The following is a 27,895-nucleotide window of genomic DNA, read 5'->3' on the forward strand; positions in this document are numbered from 1 at the left end:
GATGCTTTTGTGCTCCCTACACTGTGCAAGCCTAAGCAATATTAGATTTTAAAATTTGTGCAATTCAGATTAGCAAAAATAGTATTATTTTTCCCTGCTCCACAGATGTGATCTTAATACAACAATTTACAAATGTTTATTTGTTCTTGGCTATAGAGAAAAAAATAACTTAAACAAGTTGCCCAGTTAATAAGATCATCAGAATAAACAATACACAATCATGCTGCTTCCTAAAGTATTAAAATAATAGACCAGCAAACAACCGTTTTTCCTCTGCATTTCAATTTCCTACACTAATTTTTACAGCATTTTATGATAATACTATTAAAAAAGTCAATTTCAGACTGATTGTTTTGATAGAAGCCCTACTGTGTCACGAGGAATTATATTTTTCTCCAAGATACAGAGTCAGACTTTAGAAGAGGGTGTCATGATTAGTAGCCTAATGAAGGGAGCTACATATGGGCTCTTTTTCTTTTACTGAGATTCAGTTACAGTTTAGATCCCAGGTGACAAATCCCCAGGATTAGTCATGAATGAGAATGTCTTGCACTGAAACTATTCAGTAAACAAGATCATCTGTAACAAGATTATCCTGCGATGAGATAAACCACTGAGGAATTCGAGTTATGATAATATGGTCCAGCAGTGCTATTACATGTGAGAAGAGCTAGTGGTAAAATTATTACATTGTCTATTTGGGCATGTATATTGCAACATGCATGCATACAGGTGATGAAAATATTGGATTAGGTCCCCTGAAGAACAGAGGTACTGTGCGATCTAAATTATTTATAGGTGCAAAGCACTTTGAGGTGCACAGACGGAAGGTGCTTCAGATGCAAAGTATTATCATTATTTCATATGCAGAAGACTATTACTCAATCTGACTGCATACATATTGGATCAGTCTAGCGATTTGGTAATCAAACTGTTTTTGAACTGGAAAGATTTGCAGTGCATCTGTTAACATAATACAAACTCCTGAGTTTGTTAGTTGTACACAAACATGCATTATTCAGAGCTCTTTAATAAAATTGCTAGGCAACACAAGTGTTTATGTCAAGTGTAAACTTTATAAAATATGGATAACAAGGTAGGGACAAATACTGCTCTCCTTACTTACTTCTCCGTAGCAATAATACTCTGCACTTTATTTTCATTAGGGTTACTTGCATGCAGAAGGTGAACAGGATTTGGCCTGTAAATGGTGCTAGGGTTGAAACTAGATTGGGAGCCTTGAGACAATAGGTGATTGAGTTTTATTTCCTTGGCAACTCTAGTCTACATACCACGCCCTCTCCCCTCCAAAAAAAAAATCCCCCAAAACTCTACATATTTTGACAATGTTGGCGGTTAATATCCAGGATAAGGATAGGGTCAAAGCAGTCTGAGTTTTGTAGGACATAAAGGTGGACTGGCAAATGCATCAGGTATTAGCATAGTATTAATGGAGGCTTGCATAGTGGTATTATTCCACTTTACCCTAATAACTAGTGCTTTAAATATTTTCAACAAATATTTCATTTATTTAAAAAAAATACAGATTAAGCAAAAAATACAGCATAAAGAAATGGAAACTGAATACGCAATCCATGCAAATGAAGTACCCCACATTTTGAATTTTCTGTTTGCACGTATATAAAATTGTATTCAATTAAATTATGGTGTTTGCATCATGTGAAGGTATGTTGGCTCTTTCTTTAAAACTGTGGCAAGAAGGTGGTTGGGAAAGCTCTAAGAGAAGCTGTAAAATGAAGTACATATAGACACACACAGAGATTAGCTTTAGGGATAGCACCACTTCTCTTATTTAAATCAAGTTCCATGTTCAGTGTTAGAAGAAAGTGACTCTGAAATTCTTTGCCATTGTCACATGAGAGGTTTCAATGGTAGCCGTGTTAGTCTGGATCAGCAAAAAAATAATTGTTAGTCTCTAAGGTGCCACAAGGACTCCTTGCTTTTGGGGTTTTTTTTGTCACATGACAATGTGTCTTCAATTGCCTCATTCCTAAGCCAGCATAAATAAGTGGCAAGAAAAAAAATAGTTCAAACTTCAGCTCTTTATCAGACTTTCAATTTAATGAGTCCATTAAGTAGACTGACCAGACGGAATGCTTTACCAGATTCCAAACCTCAGATGAAGCTTAATGCAAAGAGGAGCCAACAATAAATCAGATTATTAATGTATGCAGTAGGGAGTAAAGCTGAAATAGTACTTATAAATGAGGAAGGCAATAAAAGTAACTAACATTTGATCTTAAAAATATTGATGAGTATTAATTTTTTTTTAAAAGTAACACATAAATATGCATGCTTTTGTCACAAGCAGAGGCTCAGAGAAATCATGGAAGCTATTATCAGACCTTTATATGAATAAGCAGAGCATTATAACCTTTGGATCAGTAAAGAAAACCATGAGAGGTCATTCAGTAGTTAGGATTTTAAACAAGGCGCTCCATTAGAATAAGGAAGACAAAATGCCCAAAGCTGTCCTGTCTGCTTTACTGCAGAGCTTCCAACAGAATCTCCCTTGGCCCTCCTCTCCCTTTTGGCTTGGCTTCTTGCACATTTTTCCTTTTTAAAGGAACAGTACACAGGCTCACATCTTCCCCTGCACCCTTTACAACAGGGTTCCTTAGAGATAGATCTCCACTGGCTTCTCTCCTGAACATCTAACACCTACAGTTTACGATAAGAAGACAGATTTTGAATACAAATAGAAAGCAGAGATGCAGCCCCCTAGGACATCTGAAGAAAATTGGCTGGTGAGTTAGGAAGGATAAACAGCTTTATTTGTGACTGTTTATTTCATGTTTCTTTTGTCTATTTTGTTTACTTGACAAAATACATGAAATTCATTATGAAAGTTTAAGAAAATGTAAGCTACTACCATCTTGTCCTCACACACATGCACCCTCACTCTCTGTTAAAGGACTTTAGCTTTGAATAGATAAGTTATGGCTCCTACATTCTCCTCCTGATGTACACAAAACCCCCAAAAATACAGATGGTAGGAAAAATTGGAAAAAACAAAACAGCCACTTGAAATTGTTTTGCAAGTTTCACTTCAGACTTGTGCATGTTCTTCCCTTCCAGGGGAGCGGTATATACCCTCACAGGTTGGGCATGGCCAGCAAAACTGTCAATCAACAGAATCCCCAAAGGAAAGGAAAGGAAAGCATCACACTTCCTGGGCCATATCTGCTTTTTGCACACTACCACAGGGGTGGGCAAACTTTTTGGCCTGAGGGCCACATAAGGATTCGGAAATTTTGTGGAGGGCCAGTTAGGGGAGGTTGTGCCTCTCCAAACAGACAGGAATGGCCTGGTCCCCGCCCCCTATCCCCTCCCCCTGCTTCTCACTCCCTGATGCCCCTCCCAGGACTCCTGCCCCATCCAATGCCCCCGTTCCCTCATAGTCCCCCGGGACCTCTGTTCCATCTACACACCCCTGCTCCCTGTCCCCTGACTGTCCTCAGGGCCAAACCCCCACCTCTGCCTGCCCCCGCCACCCCATCCAACCCCTCCTCTGATTCCTGCCTGCCCCTGCCCAGTACCCCTGCCCCTTCCAAACTTCTCCCTTACCGCCCCTGGCACCCCTTCCCCTGACTGCCCCGACTGCCCCCCACTGCCCCATCCACCCCCCTCCTTCCTGACTTCCCCCCAAGACCCCTGCACACATTCAACCCTCCTGTTCCCCGCCCTCTGACTGCCCTGCCCCCTATCCACACCTCCACCCCCTGACCACCACCCAAAATTCCCCTGCCCTCCCCTTCCCCCCACCCCCGTATCGTGCAGCACAGAGCACCGGGTCAGGCCATGGATCTGCAGCTGTACTGCCGGTCGCAGAGAGCATTGCGCTGGTGGCATGTCACACTGAGACTGCAGGGGAGGGGGACCAACAGGGGAGGGCTCCAGGGGCTAGCCTCTCAGGCCAGGAGCTCAGGGGCTGGGCAGGAGGGTCCCAGGGGCTGGATGTGGCCCATGGGCCATAGTTTGCCCACCTCTGCTCTACCATGTCAACAAGAGTCTCTTAGGAACTTTTCTGCCAAAAGCAAAACCTACAAACACACACATACACACACACACCACTCCCGACTCTAAAGAGATCATGAACTATGGCGAGAGTGTAATGTGATTCTCTAGTTGTCACATGAATTCCTGAGGAAAATACTGACTCCCCTTAGGGAAGCATGTGTAAAAAATAGCTGGTTCCATCCTTACTCTCAACCATCAGTTAATTTCAGTTTACATGTTTGCCAAATTATTATGTATAAAGGTTAAAATAAGTTCTGTAAATCAAAAGGCCCTTTTGTTTTGGTAAAAGAACAAGGAGACCTCCATTTTGGGTCAGGTTCTTGTTCCTCAGTACCTAGCAAAGGCAGGAAAATGGAAAGAGCAGGAATCTGACCTTGTCCAGCAACAGCTCCCTATAAAGACCAATGAGGGGAGGGGCCAGGGATACTGGCTCTTGAGCTTTTGAGCTGTCAGAGGTTCAGGTGTCTAGCTCTCTCTCGTAGTGTGGTACAATGTTGGCACTGGCTATTGGCCTGCAATAGTTACTTACTAATTAAGTTGGGGTTGTTTGTTGTTTTGGGAAAGCAAACTTGCATACACGGACATGGTCCGATTAGTTAGATCAATTGTGCACTCAGGACGACGCAAAGTGGGTTAGGGTGGGCGTTAAGATAGGGATATGTACCTGTCTATTTAATCTGTCATCCATGGTCGGTGTTCATTGCTGGCTTCTGTTATCTGGATCCTGCAGTCCCTTCATCGCTTATGTCTGTAAAGGTAGAAGAACATCTTGAATTATAAGTGCCTGTGTGTTATTCCGAATCTCCAGAATCATTAATCCATTCCCCTTTCCCTTCCTTCCTCTCCACTTAGCAAATAAAGTGTTGTTGGTTGTTTTACATTTGTGCGTGTGTTATTCATCTGGGGTCAGCTCTGATAGATAGGCTTAAAAGGGAGACTCAGCAGGAGGTAAACTGTAAGGCTCCCCGAGGTCTTCTGATCAGATCAGCCTAGAGAGATAAAAATCCTTACACAGCCTCCCTAGCTGCATGCTACCACCTTTTGGACTATCTGTTATCTCTCCAGAGCCTTATGGGAGTGAGGGAACTTACCGAGTCATTATTTTTCCTTCTCCCTTCTGCATTCCCTACCTCAGTTCTACTCACATTTGCTTCTCTCAAGTCATCACAGTAGGAGAAGATTTCTTCATAACAAAGGAAAGGAGCTTCAGAACTTGTTTTGGGTACAATCTGTAGGTTTGGTTGCTCATGATTAAATGACTGGATTGGGATGCTATTTTGGTTAGGGATTCCATTAAGGGCGGAAGTATTTCTAGGCTGTGACCAGTGACTTTAATGATACAATGCTGTCTTCTTCACTGAAACCAAAACCATTTGGTAGCAAAAATGCAGGAGGCGAGTTCAGGAGCAAGTCCAGGATCTTTGCACTTTCATGCAAAGGAAGGAGGTGTGAAGGGGAAGGAGTGCATAACCACAGAATCAGTGGGCAGGTAGAGGATTGCATTGCTCTTGAGAACTAGTGTGGCCATTAAATTGGACCTATGGGAGTGACATACAGAAGCTACATACAGCACAACACTGGCATGGGTAGGCAGTATATGCTTCGGTTGTCAGGGTGGGTCAATGGAAGAAGAAAAAAATAACAGTCTAGAACAGGGGTCGGCAACCTATGGCATGCGTGCCAAAGACAGCACGCAAGCCGATTTTTAATGGCACACTGGGGCCTGCTGGGACTCCAGTGTGCCATTAAAAATCCTGCCGGCACGGCAAGCCGCAGGGTCCATGCTCCCGGGCCAGAGCGTCTGGCTGAGCGCAGCAAGCCATCGGCCCTCCCCCGCCTTCCTCCCGTTCCCCTGGAGCCCTGCCGCCGCACGCGCAGCGTTCTGGGGGCTGGGGCTGCGCACTCCCACGGGGCAGTGTTTGGCTCCATGGGGAGGGAAAGATGCTCCCCGCTCACCTCGAGCCCTGCTGCTGCGTGCGCAGCATTCTGAGGGGCAGAGCTGCATGCGTGGCGGCAGGGCTCCGGATGAGTGGGGAGCCTCATGGTAAGACGTCCGAGGCTGGGGGAGGGGAGTGTTGAATAAGGGGTGGGGGCAGTCAGGGGACAGGGAGCAGGGTGGGTGAGATCCCAGGGGCGTGGGGGTCTCTGGAGGAGGCAGTCAGGGGGGGTTGGATGGGGCATGGGAGTCCCGGGGCCTGTTAGGAGGTGGATAGGGGACAGGGCAATCAGAGGACAGGGAGCAAGGAGGGATCTGGGGGGGCAGTTAGGGTGGGGGGTCTCTGGAGGCGGTGATCAGGGGACAAGGAGCTGGGTAGGTTGCATGAGTCGGGAGTTCGGGGGGGCTGTCAGGAGGTAGGGGTGTGGAGAGGGGTTGGAGCAGGCAGGGAGTGGGCGGTGGGTTGTATGGGTCGGGACTTCTGGGGGTCCTGTCAGGGGGTGGGGAGCGGTTGGATAGGCATGGGAGTCCAGGGGGCTCTGTCTGGATGCGGGGGTGTGGATAAGGGTTGGGGCAATCAGGGGACAAGTAGGGGGTAGGGTCCTAGGGGGGCAGTCAGGGGACAAGGAGCAGGGAGGCTTAGATAGGAGGTGGGGTCCTGCGGGGCAGTTAGGGGTAGGGGTCCCAGGAGGGGGTAGTTGGGACAAGGAGCAGGGGGGTTGGAGGTTTGAGGGGGGCAGTCACCCAGCCCTGACCCCCCCATACACACACACCCCCCTCTGCCCTGAGCCCTGCATCCCCAGACACACCCCAGGCCCCTGCCCTGAGCCCTGTACCACCCAGTCCTCTGTTGACTCCTTCACCCCCTCCATGACCCCAGCCCTGACTCTGGTACCCCCACACACACCCAGCCCCCCTACCCTGACATCTGCACCCCCCTCACATGCCTGTAGCCCTCTGCCCTGACTCTTGCACTCCCCACATCCCATGCACCCCGCACATCCCCATCCCCACCCACACCCTGAGCACAAAAAGGGAGCTCTTGTATCCCCCACTCACATTCCCACCTGTACCCCTCACACCAAATGGGAGCTGCCCAGGTAAGTACCCAGGTAAGTGCCCCCCCCGAACCCCCTTCCTCATTCTAGCTCCTAGCCAGACCCTTCACTCCCAGCCCTGTACTCAGTGCACTCCCACCCTCAGCTCAGTGCAGAGAGAGGAGGAGAATGGGACAGAACCAGGGAGAAGGTAGGTACCCACGGTATGTGGGCAGGGCCAGGACCCCAGACCGGCAGCGGAGTGAGCGGGTCCAGCAGCCAAGATCCCAGCTGGCAGGAGCCAGCGGATGGAACCCCTGAGCAGCAGTGGGCTGAACCGCTCAGCCCACTGCTGGTCTGTGGTCCTGGCTGCCAGACCCTTCCCAGCTAGGGTCCCGGCCGCAGGCCCCGCTCAGCCCACTGCCGGCCTAGGTGAACAGAACCCCAGATCAGCAGTGGGCTGAGCGGACCGGTGGCGTAAGATCAACATTTTAATTTAATTTTAAATGAAGCTTCTTAAACATTTTGAAAACCTTGTTTAATTTTACAATACAACAGTAGTTTAGTTATATAATATATAGACTTGTAGCGAGAGACCTTCTAAAAAACATTAAAATGTATGACCAGCACGTGAAACCTTAAATTAGAGTGAATAAATGAAGACTTGGCACACCACTTCTGAAAGGTTGCCGACCCCTGGTATAGAATGAAAGCATAAGTTTAAATCCCATTGGGACAGACCTAACACACACAATAACTCACTGACTTGGGTGAAAGTTTCTGATATTTAAAGTGGAATATATATAAAAACAAACATTGCAGTCTTAAATATGGTTTTTGGTAGCACTGTTTTGAAAATTTTCTGATTCCTACTACTTACCAGGCTAGCTTTTATGACATTTCAGCAGTTTCACCATTGGCAGTACACCTTTAGGTTAAGGAAACTACTACAGAAGTACCTGAAGAAAAAATCTTTGCCACTGAAAGATCAATTTTACATATTCTGAGCTTGATTCTCTTCTTATTTACACTAGTGTAAAATCAGGAGTAACCCCATTGAACTCAAAGGAGTTACACTAGTGTAAGTGAAAGCGAATCCTGTAAAGTCACTTATTGCAAGAACAATAAATCTCATGCTAGCGTAAGGATCTTTTTAACTGTACTGAATGGAACAGTGTTATTAAGGCTGAGTAAAGCTTCAAGCTATTGTGAAAGTGTACAACTACCCGATGATGAGTCAGAAGGCTAAAGAAACCATTGAGTTACTAAGAAAGATACCATCTATAAGCCAACTTTAAATAAAACTTGCTGTTCTAAACCTGAGCCACCTGCTATAAACTCTTTATTCAGAGCACATTTAAAATTTAATCTAGGAGGCATTGTTAGTAACACCAGCTCTTCTATACCTGGTTTTGAAAACTGCTGAGTGCCCTATTTTTCTACAGTGAATTTTAAAATCTCCCTTGATATTCATTGTTTTAACATTCCATTTAGGAGATGAGATGAAAGTAGGCAGCAGTGACAAAGATTTAAAGGATTTAAAATGTAGTTTGTGAATTCCACTGGGGATCCCAAATCTCTGTGTATGTAAACAACAAAATTCATCATCTAATCCCCTTCACTGTGTGGGTTGGTGAACTCACTTGTCTGTATAACAGCTATTTAACATGGGGTGGAGATCTGGCATTCTATTCACATGTCATTTATAAGTATCCATTTTTATTTTTGTTGGCCTTCTTATTTATTCATTCCAGCCTATAAAGCAAAAAAAAACAACGTTTCAAAGAAACAGGCATTTATCTCTTTAGAAAAGATTTATATGAGTGCTTAGGTTTGCTAAAAAAAATAGCTCTGGCAATAGTCTGACTAATACCTGGGTGTGCTATGAACTTGAGTGCATGCACAGTGTAGAGCCTTTGTATGTCTGAATAGCTGCATCTCAGAGTAGCACTTTTTTGCAACTATTAATATTATTAATATTGATGCTAGGAACTTTATAAAACAAAGAAATGTTGGCCACAGCCTGATTATTTTTACAATCTAAGTCCCAAATCCTGGAAGCACTTACACATATAACTTTACACAGGTAAGTGGCTCCTACTTGGAAGAACAGGACTACGATCAGACAAAACAGAACAAGGAAGACAACAAGAGAAGGGTGGGGGTGATACTAAAAGGAAGGCTGAGGTTCAAACAAAAAGGGCCTGTAGTTATTTGGTTTAATCTGGCATGTTTCTTAAAGATTCTATTTCCTCAACAACCACAAAAATCCCTCAGACACTAAGTATTACCCAGTGATTTCAGAGTGTTTGGAGGCAGCAGGCTAGAGATAGTGGAAGGAAAACTGGGCAAGTGAGAAAGAAGCAGTGTTCATGGGAGAAAAGCTGTCAAGAGTAAGGAGAGAAGGTGAGATGGAGACAAAGTGAAGGGGAAGGAGGAAAGAGAGAGGATGATGAGATAGAAGTAGCAAGAGGAATGAGACAGGTGAGATGCATGGTGGGCGGGTGTGAATGAAGCTGAGCAGTGAAGAGGCAGGCAAGCCAGGCAGTGGCAGGATGTTAAGAACAAAAAGTGAAGCTATTCAGGGTGAAAAGAAGTCAGTGACTATTGTCTGGGTGATTTCGCAATGTGATTGGAAATCTAGGTATTGTCCTAGGTTCCAGCTTGTCGCTGATGATGATTCTGGATGTTTATTTCTTTTTATGTGTTATTTAATTTGCAGCTTATCTCAGATATTTTCCTCAAAGGATCAGAGCCCTTGGCATCAGTGCATTCAGGACTCCTGCACAACTCTTCTTCTTACTTCTTGGTTTTATCAGAGTTGAACCTAGCAAAATCACACTCATCAGTCAAGGGTGTCTCTCCCAGCCCCCACATTCATGGCAATGGTGTAAAGTGCAGAATAGTCCAGGAATATCATATATTGGCCCTCTCAGGTCTTTATAAGGGTTTCTTACCTGACTAGTCAAGACATCTGAACAGAATCTTGAGGACACCATAAACTAACTAGTTCAATCTCTCTTCCTCTCTTTCCCTCTCTCTGTCTCTCTCTCATATCCGGTGGTCCTTAAAAGCTGAGATGAATTTCTCTTCTGCAAGAGTATGGGGATGATGTACTGACAACATAAACCAGAAGTGAAGAGGGAAGCACCTGTCTCCCGTAAAGGAAATTTTAACATAATAAGCCATTAGAGAATTGTATAAATGAGTAAGTACAATGTTGTATCAATACTTACCTAGTAACTATCTTCCCTGGATCATGATGCCCTTATCACGCTGTCTGGAGTGGCTCATGACCATGAGTGCCTACCTTAGGGCAGACTATCAAAAACAAGGCAGATACCCCAAATTATTAGTATGTTCTATAATTAGATTTCACCATCTAACTAGCAAATGTGAACTCTTGGATCAATATATCAGTTTTACCATGGAGTTACAGACAGTCTCCTTAGGTTTTCCAGTCTATTTTGCCATCGAGGCAAGTTGGACTTAGTGGTAAATGGTCACTTACTTTAAAAATCACATAACTGTGCCACTATGCCAACTTAATTACTGCATCTCCCCGAGAGGCGTACAGTCACTGTCGATGTAGTTAGGTCAACCGTGGTGTCAATGTAGACACTGCACTGCTTATGAAGCCATTCCACAATGCCCCACACTGACACTACAGTCGGTACAAGCGCTTCTAGAGAGGATGCACACCGCTGACACAAGGAGCTTAGTGTGGACACACAAGAAGCGGTTTGGTTACTGTGGTGGCTATATGCTGACATAACTTAGGTCAATATAATTCTGTACTGTAACCATGACCTTACATTTCCAGTCTATGAAGTGACCTCTCTTGTACTTAGCATTTCCAAGATGGGATAGGGCCACTCGCCAATCTTTTGTGTCCCAGTGTTTCTTAATGGCCTCTTTAATCTTGATAGGCTTCCTGAATGGGCAGAAGGGGGATGATTCCCATGCCTGGATTCACAAATTCAGAGCAAAATATTTCAAAATTATAAAGCAAAACTTACATATTTCCTAATAGCATGGAGTACAGACATTGCAAGTGAGATTAATGCATGCAGCAACTTACAAGTGTCTAAACACTTGATACATTCTTATAAGACTAGTACCTATTGTGAATAGAACTAACATACAGGTGAGCTGATTTGGTTTCCAGCTATGAGTTTGTCAGTTCTTGGCTAACACGTATGGCCTTCGCCAGAACTGGCGCTTGGTTTACCAGCATCACAGCCCTCAGCTTGGTGAGCTGCAGTTCCTTAGAAGGAAGGAATCCTGACAAGACCCCTGAGTAGTGTCACTACCAGTAAAGTTCTTCTTGGAGCTGCAAACAGCCAACCCATTCATGCAACACATAGATTGTGTTTGTTTGTATGGAATATGTCTGCTATGTATGTATATAGGCTTCAGGAAGTGTGGGGTTCAGTCCACTAAAACAGTCCATATGCACCCTCTTATCTTTTGTCATGCATATGCTGTGCAAGCATCCAGACAACCCCTCTGAAAATCATTTACACCCCTGTTTCCTATTTGCACCACATAAAGGGATTTGTGCCTATACAAGTTTTTGAAAATTCATACATAAATGGTTTTGTACTCAGGTGATGTTTGCCAGTGACAAGCTCCTGCCAAATAAAGTTTTCTGGTCTATAAAGGAATGTGGGCTTGCAGAACTGACTCCTGTTTTGATTATTTCCAGGTTCTCAGCTGTATAAGATTGACCTACCTTAAAAAAAGCAGAGAGTTTGTTAGCAGTCACCTATAATGAACATGTCATTATGACAACGCAATATGCATTTCTACTGGCCAGCCCTGCCGTCTAAGTATAATCAGGCTAAACTCTGCTATGATTCTGGTACTCCCTGTGCCCTGATGAAATGAAAAGTTGCTAACAGATATGAGTGAGCAGATTTAGTAGAAAAGAATGTCTGTAAGCCAGCTGGCCCAATTCCTGTGCACTGTAAAAGGTCAAAGGCCTTGTATGGTCTTAATAAATGGAATCAACTGACTTCATATGTATTTTGGCACTAATATGTGCCCTATGACATCATTTCCTGAGGTTTAGTATAATATTAATAAAAAAGGCTATTCCAGATTAGGTCCAAATCAATGTTATAGCGGAGAACAGTTTTTCTCTTTGCTCAGACAGAAAAATACGAAATGACATGGAGTACGGTACAGCTGCTTATGGCATGACTTTGAAATACCCATCCAAATATAATACCTCAGTTTAAGTTGAGACTTGCTTCATTTTTATTTATTTCTCATTAGCTTACTTTAAAGCAGGGAATTTTCTGGGTGAAAAAAAAGAAAAGAAAAAAGCCCCGCATAGGCTAGAAAGCTTAATAAAGCACATGCCAATGATAAATCCAGGTTTAGCCTTTGGCTTTGAAACACCCTGAATTCATTACAATTGTTTGTGCAGCCATTCTTAATCCCATGTGACAACAAATTAGACTCTGATTTAAATTAAAGCAAATCACAAAATAATTAGAAGTTTCTTTTCTCCCCGGCCACCCCTCCTCCCACAGTTACTGGCCCAGGTTATGGACTCACCACCTGCCAATCTGATGCTTCAGATTTCCTGGATAGGTTCTCCCTTCACATTCACTGAAGGCTCCATTTTCAGTGTAGCATGGGGGAGAGGGGAGCTTGCACATTAACCACTTCCTGTACCTCTTTGCATCAAAGGCTCTTGCTGCAAATCTCAGCTCAAAACACACCTCCTCACCCATACGCCTCCTCACCCTTTGCTTAGCGCTACTAAACTCTGTCTCTTTTCCCCTGCTCTAGTTCACTATCTGACTCTGTAAATAATTCTGTACTATAGGTTTTATGAAAGATGTTCTACAAAATAAAGTTGTTTTGCGTTATGACTAGGACTGTCAAGTGATTAAAAAAATTAATCGTGATTAATCACGCGATTAATTGCACTGTTAAACAATAACACAATACCATTTATTTCAATATTCTGAATGTTTGACATTTTCAAATATATTGATTTCAATTACAAAATAGAATTCAAAGTGTACAGTGCTCACTTGATATTTATTTTTTATTATAAGTACTTGCACTGTAAAAAACAAGAAATAGTATTTTTTCAATTCACGTAATACAAGTACTGTAATGTAATCTCTTTATTATGAAAGTTGAATGTACAAATGTAGAATTATGTACAACAATTAAAAATAATACTGTAAAATTTTAGAGCCTGTAAGTCTTCTCAGTCCTACTTCTTGTTCAGCCAATCGCTCAGACAAGCAAGTTTATTCACTGTTACCTAGCAGCTCTGTGTTCTTGGGGAATCAGGGTGCAGTACCCAGCCTGTCTGACTCACGAAAGACCTTCTCCTGGGCTCAAGCCTCTGCTTGAACCAAAACCAATCAGAAGAAAGACTTACAAAAAGTAGTGAAAAGGCAGTGGAAGACATACCTAACCCCTTGGGACAAGGGTGACAGGATTAAGGAAATTCCCCTAGCCTCATTTGAATCAAAGATGAGACAGAGATGCATCTCCATTAGCATACAGCATGTAGAATAGAGATTCAAAGGCAAGAACTGCACTGAACTCTGGGACCAGAAAAGCAGGGAAGCACTGCATGATGGGGGATCTCTGCTCCAGATTTAATGAACCCACCTGCACACACCCAGCTCAGCAGTTATCAGACCAATTCTAGTAATAAATCCTTTATTGGTATCCAAAATAGTGAAGCTCCCTAATTGCATTGTGAGCTCCTGCCAAGGAACACCACCCATAGCCAGGAATGATCAGTTCCTATTGCCTACCCTGAACAAAACAACTTTGGTATACTCCATTGAACCATCAGTTTACCCATAAACAAATCTAGTGTTCTTCCTTGAACCATTGTTGTTTCCCTACAAAACCCCCTACCCATGCTTAAGTAAGTGCTCTGACGCCTGGATCCAAAATCTGCATCAGTTCCATTGGGTGGTCTTCTTCTCTTGACTGATTGTGCTGGAGGCTCTTTCTGTCTCCAACACTCTGGACCATCAGCTACCACCACCACCTGGGAACCCTGATCGATTCAAGCTTCACGGAGTGATGAGAACCCAGCTCTCTCTCTCACCCTAGGTGTAGCCTTCAGACCCTGACTTGTGTGATCAGTTATAGTTTTCTAAAACTGTAAAACTTTTATAATATTAAATCTTACTTAAATTTGATTATAACTGTTTTGTTTGTTTGGCTCCCCTATGGTTATTACCTGGCAAAAAATAACTTTCATAGATAAGCTGGTTGCTTCTTTCTCTCTCTCTCTCTCTCTCTCTCCCTCCCTCCCCTGGTGAGTGTTTTTTGTCTCTCTCATTCACTCTGCAGCAAGGATCCTTGTACCTAAGCTAAGAGATTCCTGCAGTGCCCAAAAATCCTGTGGGGTTTGCTCATCAAGTGAGTTACTACCAGAACAATTGGAACAAATGAAAGTGGTGATAGGGATGTGCTGAACCTGGGACATATGAGGGTGACAGCTTAGAAGCGCTGCTCGACCCAGCCTGCTGAGTCCAGGTGCATATAAGGGTGGCAGATTGAAAGTGCTGCTTGATCTAGCGTGCTCAGGCGTACTCTATTCCAATGCAATGCCCCTTGCATATGAGGGTGACAACTTGGAGGTGCTGTTCGACCAAGCCCATTGAATCCAAGGGCCTATGAGGGTGACAGCTTAGAAATGATGTTCAACCCAGCCTACTGAGTCCAAGGACATATAACGGGTCAGCTTGGAGTGCGGATTAACCCAGTCCTCTCAGATGCGCTTTCTTAATATATGTGTGTGTGTGTGCGCGCGCGCTCATCTGATTCTGGGGCTGGAAGAACCCAGCCCCGGGGAACCTAGATCCTGCAGGAGGGAATTTGCAGCAGGAAGAAGTAGAGCTCTGTATGACACAAGCAGTACATTGATAGAATTACAGAATCCCCTCCTCCCCCAGAAGAGTAACCCTAATAAAAGAGCATACCCCAAAGTAATGAGCAAATCTGGTAACATTACATTTCATAGAATATCAGGGTTGGAAGGGACCTCAGGAGGTCATCTAGTCCAACCCCCTGCTCAAAGCAGAACCAATTCCCAACTAAATCATCCCAGCCAGGACTTTGTCAAGCCTGACCTTAAAAACCTCTAAGGAAGCAGATTCCACCATCTCCCTAGGTAACCCATTCCAGTGCTTCACCACTCTCTGAGTGAAAAAGTTTTTCCTAATATCCAACCTAAACCTCCCCCACTGCAACTTGAGACCATTACTCCTTGTTCTATCATCAGGTACCACTGAGACAGTCTAGATCCATCATCTTTGGAACCCCCTTTCAGGTACTTGAAAGCAGCTATCAAATCCCCCCTCATTCTTCTCTTCTGCAGACTAAACAATCCCAGTTCCCTCAGCTGCTCCTCATAAGTCATGTGCTCCAGCCCCCTAATCATTTTTGTTGTCCTCTGCTGGACCCTTTCCAAGTTTTCCACATCCTTCTTGTAGTGTGGGGCCCACAACTGGAGATAGCACTCCAGATGAGACCTCACCAATATCAAATAGAGGGGAATGATCACATCCCTCAATCTGCTGGCAACGCCCCTACTTATACAGCCCAAAATGCCATTAGCCTTCTTGGTAACAAGGGCACACTGTTGACTCATATCCAGCTTCTCGTCCATTGTAACCCCTAGGTCCTTTTCTGCAGAACTGCTTCCTAGCCATTCGGTCCCTAGTCTGTAACAGTGAATGGGATTTTTCCGTCCTAAGTGCAGGATTCTGCACTTGTCCTTGTTGAACCTCATCAGGTTTCTTTTGGCCCAATCCTCTAATTTGTCTAGGTCCCTCTGTATTCTATCCCTACCCTCCAGCATATCTACCACTCCTCCAAGTTTAGAGTCATCTGCAAATTTGCTGAGAGTACAGTCCACGCCATCCTCCAGATCATTAATGAAGATATTGAACAAAACCGGCCCCAGGACCGACCCTTGGGGCACTCCACTTTAAACCAGCTGCCAACTAGACATGGAGCTGTTGATCACTACCCGTTGAGCCCAACAGTCTAGCCAGGTTTCTATCCACCGTATAGTCCAATCATCCAGCCCATAGTTCTTTAACTTGCTGGCAACAATACTGTGGGAGACCGTATCAAAAGCTTTGCTAAAGTCAAGGAATAACACATTCACTGCTTTCCCCTCATCCACAGACCCAGTTATCTCCTCATAGAAGGCAATTAGGTTAGTCAGGCATGACTTGCCCTTGGTGAATCCATGCTGACTGTTCCTGATCACTTTCCTCTCCTCTAAGTGCTTCAGAATTGATTCCTTTGCAGGAGATAATGCTGCCCACTTCTTGTTTACAATGTCTCCAGAAAGTGAGAACTGGCATTTGCATGGCACTGTTGTAGCCAGTGTTGCAAGATATTTATGTGCCAGATGCGCTAAAGATTCATCTGTCCCTTCATGCTTCAGCTACCATTCTAGGGGACATGCATCCATGCTGATGACAGGCTCTGGTCGATTACAATCCAAAGCAGTGTGGACTGATGCATGTTCATTTTTATTATCTGAGTCAGATGCCACCAGCAGAAGGTTGATTTTCTTTTTTGGTGGTTTGGGTTTTGTAGTTTCCACATCAGAGTGAAAAAAAAAATGGAGATATGCCTATCTCATAGAACTGGAAGGGACCCTGTAAAGTCATTGAGTCCAGCCCCCTGCCTTCACTAGCAGGACCAAGTACTGATTTTGCTCAAGATTCCTAAGTGGCCCCCTCAAGGATTGAATTCACAACCCTTGGTTTAATAGGCTAATGCTCAAACCACTGAGCTATCCCTCCCCCTCTTTTAACACCCCTGAAAGCATGCTCCACACTTTGTACCTCTCAGATTTTGGAAGGCACTTCAGATTCTTAAACCTTGGGCCCTCGGCCCACACCACTTTCTGCAGCCCGCATTGACCTGGAGCCACAAACCACAGCCAGGAACCTGCAGAGGCGGCAGGTAAACAAACCAGCCCAGCCCACCAGAGGCTTTCCCTGAACAAGCAGTGGCCCTAGTTTGAGAACCACTGCTGTAGCTATCTTTAGAAATCTCACATTAGTGCCTTCTTTGTGTTTTGTCAAATCTGCAGTGACAGTGTTCTTAAAATGAACAACACGTGCTGGGTCATCATCCGAGATTGCTATAACATGTGATATATTGCAGAATGCGGGTAAAACAGAGCAGGGGACATACAATTCTCTCCCAAGGAGTTCAGTCACAAATTTAATTAATGCATTATTTTTTTAAATGAGTGTCATCAGCATGGAAGCATATCGTCTGGAAAGGTGGCCGAATCATGAAAGGGCATAAGAATGTTTAGCATATCTGGCATGTAAATACCTTACAATGTTGGCTACAAAAGTGCCATGCAAATGCCTGTTCTCAATTACTGGTGACACTGTAAATAAGAAGGGGGAAGCATTATTTCCTGTAAAAGTAAACAAACTTGTTTGTCTTAGCGATTGGCTGAACAAGAAGTAGGACTGAGTGGACATGTAGGCTCTGACGTTTTTCATAACTGCACTCAAAAAACAAAACAAAAAATGCATGAAATTGCACCTTACAAATGGATCCAGGTGATGGTGGATGGGCTCAGCGGGGGCTCTTGGAGGTGGGGAGATGGGGCTTGGTTGGGGGGTCTGGGTGTGGGGGTTCATGGGGGGGGTTGTATGCTGGGGGAATGGGGCTTGATGGGGTGGAACTCCAGGTGTAGATTGTTGGGGCTCAGTGGGATGGGGGTCTGGGTGTGGGGGGCTTGTTGGAGGGGCCCTATGCCCCTTCACCTGGACTTGTCAGGATGAGGGTTCGATGGGCCTGTTTAACGGTGGAGCTCCAGCTGCTGCTGAGGGGTCATCGCATGCTGGGCTCCCACTTCCCCCTGTGATTCCCCTATCCCCTTCCCATCCCCCTCCCACACCGCCCCATCCCCTTCCCGTCACTCACAGATTTCCCTCTCCCGGCCCTATTCCACCACACACTTCACCCCTGTGCAAAAAAACCTATTCACTTAAGCACTGTTTTCAGGATTTAAGTGGAGCTTAAGTCTTGTGCAAGGCCATTGCACAGGGATGAATATCACTTTGTGGGTGAGTAGTGTTAGGTGACTAGAACTAGTGTGCACAATCTTCAGGCAGTGTCTGAAGAGGCCTGTATCTCTGCATGGGCAAGAGTATGTTATTTGTGTTGCAGTAGCACTAATGGCCCAAATGGATCAGTGTTCCATTGTGCTAGGAAACTTGCAAAGTACTAGGCAGACCACATCTGAAGTACATGGCCTGATCTTCAGAGGTGTTCAATGCCTGAAGCACCCATCTCTCTGAACCCCTAGTGACAAACAAGTTTATAGCATCCTTGCCCATCTTCACTCATGGAAGCCAGTGCTAAGTCAATATCCTATATGATTAATTTCATAATCAATGTCACTGTCAGAGAAGAAAGAATATCAGAAGAAATTTGCTTTATTTATTTATTTGAGGAGAAGGGTATATGTGGTTAGTAGTAAGGTTTTGTTGCTGTTATTTTTTTAATTGCACATTTCTGCCTGGTGGGAATTACGTATTTATGTATTATCATTACATACACCACTTCTAGGATCTGTTTTGGGCCATACTGCCTTCCAAGAATTATTGTCTTTAGTTTTATTTTGATAAGGCATGACTTGGTTAAGCATGAGCAAGCCAGAGGGAGTTCAAAGCATGTAGCAGTGGTGGGGAAACAGCACTCTGCCAGATGCTTTTAAAACTTGAATACATGTGAACATAGGTACAGGATATGCCAGGAAAAGAAATGTCTACTTCTGGAGTCCTGAGAATTTCTCCTTATTTACAGTCCCTGACCATCACCCCCAAGGTCCTATGTAATTGTGATATAACTACTGGCCTAGGAGAGTTGGAGATTCTCTTTGGATATCTTCAGCTCGGCTTCTTAGCAAAAGATATTATGACAAATGCCACATCTCTCCTCTGTTTTCCTCTTGATTTGCCGATGTGCTCATGCATATCCCCAATCATGTTAATGGAATTTACAATTAGGGGATGATTGACAGATGCCAAAGAATGCATTATGGAAATAATTGATTCTTCTTCGAGTGATGTCCCTATGGATGCTTCACTTCAGGTGATTGTGCATTCCTGAGCCTTTAGTTGGAGAATTTTGACAGCAGTACCTGGCTGGGCCATACATGCCTGTCCCCATCTCACATCTGTAGTGGTGGTTAACTAGCACTGTGTGACCAATCCCACCTCAGTTCCTTTTCAACTGCTCTTGGTCTGAGTCAGAGCTCTACATGATTTACCTCAGATCTAGATTTAGGATTAACTGTATAGTAGTAGTAGTAGAAAAAGAGCTAGAACTTGTTTTCATATCTCCTTTCTTTCCCCTACCAAATTTATATATATGTACACACACACTCACCTTTTTGTTATCACTTTCAGGGATAATTTCACCTGAGAATGCCCAGGTTCTAAACATTGCCTGTCCTGCCGAGAACCAATTCCAGTTTTGGACAGACATTTCCAGTGTGTCCATTATTTGGGGGACATGCACCTTCCCCAGAAGTGCACCCATTGCCAGAACCTTAAGGCCTGTGACAGGAAAGTGAGGGACCTTAAACTTCAAACTTATCCTTATGAAGAAATCTCTCCACCCAGCCTCAGACCTGGAACTGCAAACTCCTGCTGGTCATTGGTCACCTACCTCAGCTTTTGACAGACCTCCCTTGCCAACTCTGCATGGGAGGGGGACCTGTCTCCTAAAAGAAGAGTGAAGACAAGAGCTACCACTTTTCCTTTAAAGACAGCCTTAAACAAGGAACGTTCTTCAACTCACTCCACATCATCAGTACTGACCACTCCATAGCTAAGTACCTATAAGTCAGCAGGATTTTCTGCTACTGCTGGTACCAGTAAAGCCAAAGACCCTAAGTGGGCAGGCTCTCAGAGGGACAGTAGAGACAAGACTGCCTCTTCTATCACAGTACCGAGCACCTCAACTTACAGCACCATCTTCTGGTCCTGTGACACATAGTGCAGAGACACCAGCACTGAAGACTAATTTACCTCCTTCGGTAAAGACACCATGGACACCGACTCTTCCAGCACCACAACAATTCCCAGTACTGCAACAACTACAGATGCCACCATCAGTACCAAGCCCTGTTAGAAAGCAACAATTCCTCTGGCATAAGGATTTAATAGTTGCTGTGGCACCAGAGCCATCCCTTCTCTGCATTGATGCTATATAGGTACCATCATTTCATGCACCAGCAAACAGATCTTCCCCTCCTTTTTCTAGGGAGGAGGAAGACGATGAGGACTGAGAGGTTTTTCATCCCAACACTCTTCACCCATGCAGGGAAGCATCAGATCAGAGCTACAGGAACAGCCTGGATACTGTTCCAGAACTGACATCAGGGGTGGTATGGACATCCATGGATGCCACTATCAATGCTATTCCTGCAACAATGGCCATACTGGGACCTATGGGCAGTATATAGGCAACATTACTCCAAGCGCTCCAGTACCTTCAGGGAAAGACAGAGACATTCCCCATCAATGTCAGAGGTGGGACCTCGCAAGCCCACTGAAGAGACTTTTGAGGAAATAGAAGAGGCTCTAGATCAGGAAGCCATTCCTCCAACTAACACCTCATCCTCTCCAGACAAGACCATTATGCCTCCGCTGCCTGCAACAAGAGACCATTTTAAGCAATTTCAGGAGCTATTTAAAAGAATCAGACATGCTCCAAATCCCCCTGGAGGAGGTTGCTGAGTCCAACACACATTGTTGGACATAATGCACATGTCAGCCTCATCCAAAATCTTCCCATAAATGAAGCACTCATGGAACCTGTCAAGACCATCTTGCAGACCCCCCGTTTTAATTGTAGGAGGAATTGTAAGGGCAGATAAATAGTATTATGTCTCATCAAAGGGACTAGAGTCTTTATTTTCCTACCCCCAGCCAAACTCATTAGTGATAGAGGCAGACAACAAACAAGGCAGGGCAACACTGTTTGAGGACTACCCTCTATGATAAAGAGTGGGAAAGTTTGAACATTACAGTTCAGAATCACCAACTATGAGGCCTTGATGGCAAAATACAACCACATCAATTACTCTAAATGGTCTGAATTTATTAACTTTATACTGGAAGTCAAGCAGCAGCAATTTAGGTCAGTCATCTCTGAAGACCACTTCCTAGCACAAACAACTTTCCAGGCATTCTTAAACTCAGACACGGCAGCAAGACCCATTGTGACTGCCATAGTGCCAGAGATGTGTTTTTTGAGGCAATTGAGTGTGTTAGTTTTGTTCAACAGAACCTTTGAGGGTTGGAGGTCGTTTGTAGAAACATCTTCACAGGTGGGATGTGTAAGAAGTGTCCTACAACAGCTAAAGAAGAAAGTGAATACTAACCAAAGATAGGTATGACAAATAGAATTCCCTTTCAGCATACCACAGTTTTTAAAACACTGGTATCACTTTTGTAAGTTGTTACATTGCATGCAACAAAGATATTTTTGTTTCCTTGCCTTTTTTTTTTTAATTAAAAAAGAAATAAACCAGGAAAGGGCTAATTAGATTCATTCAATCTGTCAACATGTAGCTATAAAATAACTAAAATGTTTATAAAGTTTCAACTTGGTGTGTGCTAAGGTGATGATGCCTACATGAAAAATAGTTTATAAATATGAAAGTTAAATAAAAGTGAAGTATTTCACTGAGCTAAACAACTACCTCCTGAAATTAGTAAAAACATGCTTAGGGGAACTTTAAAAAAACCACCATCTATTCTATTATCTATTTGTGACAAAACCAATCTTTCAGCATTAGCTTTCTTCCTCACTTATCTCTTTGATTACCTCATCTGTAAGGCAGAGTTTGGAATTCTTTGCTTTTTGTTTTATGAATGCCAATTATACCATATTTGTGGTACTGTAGATAAGCAATGCTTCCATCTGCAGCAATGCCTCTATCAATATTATGCACAGTCTCAAAATATACAATTGTATACAAATATACAAATATACAATTGTATATACAAATATACAATTAAGGACATGTGAGATAATTGTACATTTCTATAATGCCTTCTCCTGAAGGATCCCAGAACATTTTACAAACTGGAATAGAACGATCACTTCACCTATTCCTGAAATGCACCCACAGCTGAGGGGGAATGTGCCTTCTCTTTAATGGGACAGAGCAACAGAACATCTATAGTTGTGAAAAAGAAGCCCTAGAGAACACTTATAATGAGAAGTAAAGAATACCATATCCAAGAGAAACTGCAGGGAGATCCTCAGAAATATATTTTCCCCAAAATGGAATTCATCAAGGATGTTGGTGCTAATCCTCCATCTCTGACAGAAAGTCTCTTCTTTTTAAAGAAAAAAAACTCACAGGTAATCAAGACCTGAACTTATGTTTGTTCTCATACAAAAGATGGCATTTAAAGTTCTCTCTGATGCTGGAGAAAGAGAGGGAAAAAATGTGCTTCATACTATGACAGTGATTAACAGAAGAAAACTAATTGAAAACATTTGCCAAATACCATTCAAACATCTACAGTGCTAGTTGAATAAAAAACTACATTCCAGAAATAATTAATTTAAAGAAAAATGCTAAATTCAACAAATAAACTCTTAGCAACTGTAGCAAGGTAGAAGACTCACCAGTGCAGTGCCTCCTGCTGGTCATCTTGGGAATTAGCTCTCCAGCATATGGAGTATCTCCTACAGGAGGGTATCTTGCCTGTTTCAGGCCCCCCATGTCCCTCACCTCAGGGTTCTGCCCACTGCAGTACCCCGACACACTGGGTCTCCCATCCCAGGGGAACCCCCAACCCTCTCACCCACTTTACCTCAGTGGCTACTGCCAGTCATCATCTAGCCCCTGCTCACTGGGGCAGACTGCAGTCTGTAATGGGCACTCATCATTGGCAAGACCTACGACCTTTGCTTATTCCCAGGCTGTATCTCTGCAGCCCCAGAACCTCTGTAGGCCTTCAACAAGGCCTGCAGCCTGAGGTTTTACCAGGCTGGAGCTCCCCAGCTCCCTTGCCCTATTCCCCAGCACTGCTCCAGTTTAGGTACCTTCCTCTCAGGCAGCTAGCCCTTCTCCCTCCAGGGCTGGAGTGAGACTCCTCTGGCTCCTGGCCCCCAGCCCTCTTATCAGGGCCAGCTGGGCCCTAATTGAGCTCCCCTAATCAGCTTAGCTTGGCAGCTTTTAACCCCTGTTCTCCAGGAGTGGGGCAGATGCCCCACTACAGCAACAAATAATTTGGGTAGCTGTAACAGCACACCAGGTGTTGTTGTTGTTTGTTTTTCTGGGAGGATAGAAAAGTGGTGGCTGAGTCAAATCGCACAGACCCATGTGTGAGGTGATAAGATTTCAGGGGTAGGCAGTATAAGCGCAAGTGACCTAAGAATGCTTAATATATGGTCAGAGTTTGTGAAAAATGGGGCCATTAAATTGGCCCACTTAATCCATATTTAGCTCCTAATTAAATGGATCAATTTTTGAAAATGCTGAAGTCCTTCTGAAGTAAATGGGAGCTTTTGGGTGCTCCACACTTTCAAAAATCAGTCCATTTAATTTGACTGATTTTTAGAATCCTAATTTCATGTCTCCATTTAAAAAAAAATGTTGTCTTTGGGGCCTATCAACCTTCTACAAGATGGTTTCCATCAGAAATTCAAGGACAGCTAGTCAGATAACGGCAATCACCTTTATCCAGCCCACAGTGAATCCCACAGTTCTGCAAGAAGTTCTCCTGATCCAAGGCTTATTTCACTGCTTGTTTAGACTTGCTGCCTAAGTTTCACATTTCCTTTTTGAGATGTAGTTGGCATGGTAGTATGGAACTTGGATGTAAGACAGTAACAAGGATTAGTGCTCTCCTTTGACCCTCTGAGTTATTGTGGGAAGTGCACTTTTAAAATCCAATTCTTTGCAGAAGCCTCAATCAATCAGACACTTTCAAGTGTTCTTGTTTAAAAGCCACATTTATTTTCTTCCTGTAGGCAAATAAAAGAAAATATGGCTGAGACTAAGGAGGTTTATGAACCTGAACCTTGTACAGTGCTATTAAGGACTCTGTTCTAAAGTTATTTATGTTGTCCCTCCTTCTCTCTCCAACATGAAGAAGGGTCTCTTTTCCTTTCTCTCCAGGCACCTTCTTAGCTTTTCTTCATTAAGGAGGCCATAACAGGTCTAGTAGGGCAATGTCTTTCTGACAGTCATTACTAACTCATGCATTCAATTCAGTTGTATTGCTGAGGCTTCTATCATCTGTAGTGCTCCACATTGTACTGGGTTCCTGATAACAGCACCTCAGAAGCTCACAAGATTAAGACAGATCAGTTTCTCATTCTGTTGGATCTTCTCACAGCTGGTACTCTAAAAATAACTAAATAATTAAAATTATTAGTTGAATTATACTGGTCACAGAGGAGCTTACATTTCACATTACTGTAATCTATTTCTTGCTTTATGGTCTTAAAGTTCTTTAGGGAGTTTCAAATATCTAAACAATGTCCCCAAACAATATATTTTGCATTTCCAGTTCTGATTTAGCTCAGAAATATGTTAGAACTCATGTGGCCAGATGATACTGTTTCCCCTTTTTGTTAAATATTGAAACAACATTTGTCCTAAACTGAATGTCTGAGACTTTCAGGCTCACGCAGAGTATGAACAACTTCTTCTACTCACAAGCAGAACTCTGCTGTCTTGACAGTGTCACATTCTGCCGCAGGAGTGGGGGGAGGGGGGGAGGAAGGTTACTAGTTAAAGGAAGCTGACTCATGCCTGAGATCAATCATTCAAAGTACCCAAATAAATAATACTTTGCTTTAAGAAGGCTGTCTGGTCATTGAGTACTACTGTCACAGCTCCTGGAGAGACGAGAACTACAGGTACTGATCCTAGATCAGAAATTGCTGAGGTAATCATGGCTAGTACCTGGGGACAGTAGCCCAGGACCTGGTAGCAGAGTGGGAAAATCACATGACTCCACCCCAAGAAAAGTAACAGCTCAAGGCCTAAAACCAGAGATGGGGGCTGCATTCAAAGAGACCAGGAGGGATCAGAATTGCAGATAGGCAGCTAACTTTGATAGTCAAGTGACCCCTTTATGACTACAGATGGCATCAGTCCCTGCTAAGAAAATACACTTTCTTCTCTTTCCTTATAGGGCCAAGTGGTTTGAGACATACACAGAAGCTCCAAAGAACAGCATGCTGTTACAGTGCCCCAAACTAGTGTGCATGTATGGTATGTAATACAGCTTTGAAAGGCCTGGATTTTTTCCTTCCTGCACTTCTCAATCTCTTTCTTGAATCAAGCGTGTTGATTCTGATTTCCTCCTACTGCAAGGAGTCTGAATCTCAGCTGACTAATTTAGTAAAAAATTCATATACGTAAGCTATGGGAAGCTACACATTTGCTGATAATCCATTTACAGAGCATAGTAGATGTCAATTAATTGATATATGGTGAAATGAGATGCATAGCAAAAAAACTAGCAAATCAGACTCATTGATAGCTCAGTGGTTTGAGTATTGGCCTACTAAACCCACGGTTGTGAATTCAATCCTTGAAGAAGACCACTTAGGGATCTGGGGCAAAAATCAGAACTTGGTCCTGCTAGTGAAGGCAGGGGGCTAGACTCAATGACCTTTTGAGGTCCCTTCCAGTTCTATGAGATAGGTATATCTTTGTCTCACTATTCTCCTTCCATTCATATGTCCATGTTTGTATGCCTTGTTGTGTCAGTGATCCTGAATGTTAACGGATGATATTTGGTCTAACACCACGGCTAGTTGCATTAGGATGACCATGTGTGGCTTGCTTCACTAAGAAACTTAGGCAGTGTGATGCTGAGCAACACAATGCCTACCTTTTAGGTAAAACATCACAGGAACAATGCTGTGATTCACAAAGCCTGAGTTAGGGCTCTATGCTCCCTATACAATGAATAGCAAGAGCAAGGCCTTTAGAGAGTTATACCTGCATTCAAATCCAATAGTCGCAATTCAGGACATATAAAATGACCATGTTTTATCCCTTATCTGTTAAAAATATTGGGCTATATTCTCTTCTCAGTTACAGCAGTTTAAATGAGAAGCAATTCCACTGAAATTACCCTGTTATAAAACCAGTGAGAACAGAACCAGGCACTTTTCCTATTCCTTGGAAATATTCATCCATTACGGTGAGAAAAATCTGAGTCTACCTAGAACTGCCTAACCCAGTAACTTTATAAATATATTCCACACGTCCGAGTTAGAATGAAAAATACATGCTGTTTTGCTTTCTTTTTTTTTTATACCAGAAACTCTCAATTTACTTGTCAAGAATGAACAAACCAGGAGATTGCTTAGAAAAGTGAAATAATAATCAATAGAATAATACTTGAGGTAGACTGGCATCCTGACACAGAAGATGAAATTAAATGAGAAGCTCAGAGGATATTATGTTCACCTATTTGTTAACTGCAGTTTAACTTTCTTATATGTTATTTAATGGTTAAGTAAGCTCAGGCTAGCATAAACTGGTATGACAAACTTTGGAATATGAATTGCTGATTTTCTTTAATGGGTTGGATTGAAAAGATCATAGCTAGCCACTTCCCCACCCATTCATGTTTGAATAATAACAATTCCATTCCATTCTCCAGCCCACCTCCTTCTCCAAATTCCCAGAAGAAAATATGGGTCTTTAACCTAGACACTGGCAGGGCAATTTTTCATTTTTTTCTGTGTTATAATCTTTAATAAATATATATGGAAAGAGAGGAAGTGTATTCTTTTCTTACAAAAAGCTTTCTTGAACTTTGTCTAGCATATGCAGAGTAGTACACAAAAAATTGCGTACATTCATCTAAACTGATTTTTCCGGTTCAGTGGCCAAATGGAAAAATTGAAGGACAAATAAAGTTTTGAATACAACAAAACATTTTGTTTGAGCCAAAAGGAAATGTTTTGTCACATTTTCCAGTATTTTTTTAATTAAGTGAAAGTAAAATTTAAAAAAGTCAGTTTGAATTGAAAAAATAAAATGTTTAGATGTTTTCTATTTTTTTTTAAATAATTCAGCAAATTAGACACAAATACACAAAATATTTCTGTTGACCCAAATATGCATTTTTCAGCACCAAAAGATTTAGGTTGAAAAATGTCTTTCATCTCTAATGATATTTTATTGTGTTACTTGAAAAATAGCATGTGATCATATAGTTAAAGACTGTGGGGACAATTCCAGACTATGCAATGGTCCCAAGCGGCAAAGGATTTTACATGAATAGGGAAATCCTGAGAGGTGTCAAGCCAGCATAGATGGCTGTTTGCCACCCCTTTTCAGCCTCCTCAATGTTTGACTATCCGGGGGGTGTAGGCACAATGTGCTGTATTCTGGCAATTACCAGGTGGTGGAATGTCTGGAGTCTGGAGTCTGTTTTAAATTATGTTGTGGGGCAAACTGGCCTCAGGAGCCTTGGAAATCAGGGGAGCACAAATGTTTAGGGACAAACCAGCACTGCTTCAGATAGTGCTGGCTGGAGGACAACAATTCTGTTTTCACACCTTTCAAGGTTTCAAAACGTGTCTGTTTTCAAAATTAAAAGGGCGGGTTTTTGATTCGGGTCGGTCTCTCATCAGAAGTGACCAGAGAGCCCTGGAACCCAGGGCAGGTGTACACTTAAATAGCTGCACCAGTGCTGCTGTAGCACTTTAGTGAACATGCTACTCTGCTGCCAGGAAAGCTCCCATCAGTGTAGTGAAGCCACCTACATGAGAGATGGTAGCTATGTCAATGGGAGAAGCTCTAACATTGATATAGCACTTTCTACATTGGGGG

General features: G+C 43.2%; 3 long non-coding RNA genes across 6 annotated transcripts in view; 1 reads left to right on the top strand and 2 right to left on the bottom strand.

Annotated features, from left to right (window-relative positions):
• LOC120376490 overlaps positions 1 to 23,151 on the bottom strand; it is a 35,542-nt gene extending 12,391 nt beyond the window's left edge. The window contains exons 1-6 of one of the 4 annotated variants that reach the window (XR_005587362.1): positions 23,131 to 23,151; positions 10,251 to 10,335; positions 9,972 to 10,130; positions 8,658 to 8,769; positions 4,706 to 4,789; positions 1,630 to 1,747 (exon numbers count right to left, since the gene is read on the bottom strand). This is a non-coding gene — a long non-coding RNA (uncharacterized LOC120376490). Of the gene's footprint in view, positions 1 to 1,629; positions 1,748 to 1,779; positions 1,907 to 4,705; positions 4,790 to 8,657; positions 8,770 to 9,971; positions 10,170 to 10,250; positions 10,336 to 10,829; positions 10,940 to 23,130 lie in introns of those variants that run through there. The other 3 variants (XR_005587373.1, XR_005587358.1, XR_005587367.1) reach the window with 3 other exon arrangements.
• An 872-nt stretch (positions 23,152 to 24,023) lies between these two features.
• LOC120376479 lies at positions 24,024 to 24,921 on the bottom strand. Its single transcript, XR_005587355.1, has 2 exons — positions 24,752 to 24,921; positions 24,024 to 24,446 (listed from the first exon to the last, which is right to left on the bottom strand). It is a non-coding gene; the product is annotated as an uncharacterized LOC120376479 (long non-coding RNA).
• Positions 24,916 to 26,834, top strand: LOC120376468. The gene is made up of 4 exons (XR_005587348.1): positions 24,916 to 24,954; positions 25,233 to 25,312; positions 26,144 to 26,252; positions 26,373 to 26,834. It is a non-coding gene; the product is annotated as an uncharacterized LOC120376468 (long non-coding RNA).
• The last annotated feature ends 1,061 nt before the right edge of the window (positions 26,835 to 27,895 follow it).

The sequence above is a fragment of the Mauremys reevesii genome, linkage group 1 (genome assembly GCF_016161935.1).
Source record: "Mauremys reevesii isolate NIE-2019 linkage group 1, ASM1616193v1, whole genome shotgun sequence".
Lineage (NCBI taxonomy): Eukaryota > Metazoa > Chordata > Testudines > Geoemydidae > Mauremys > Mauremys reevesii.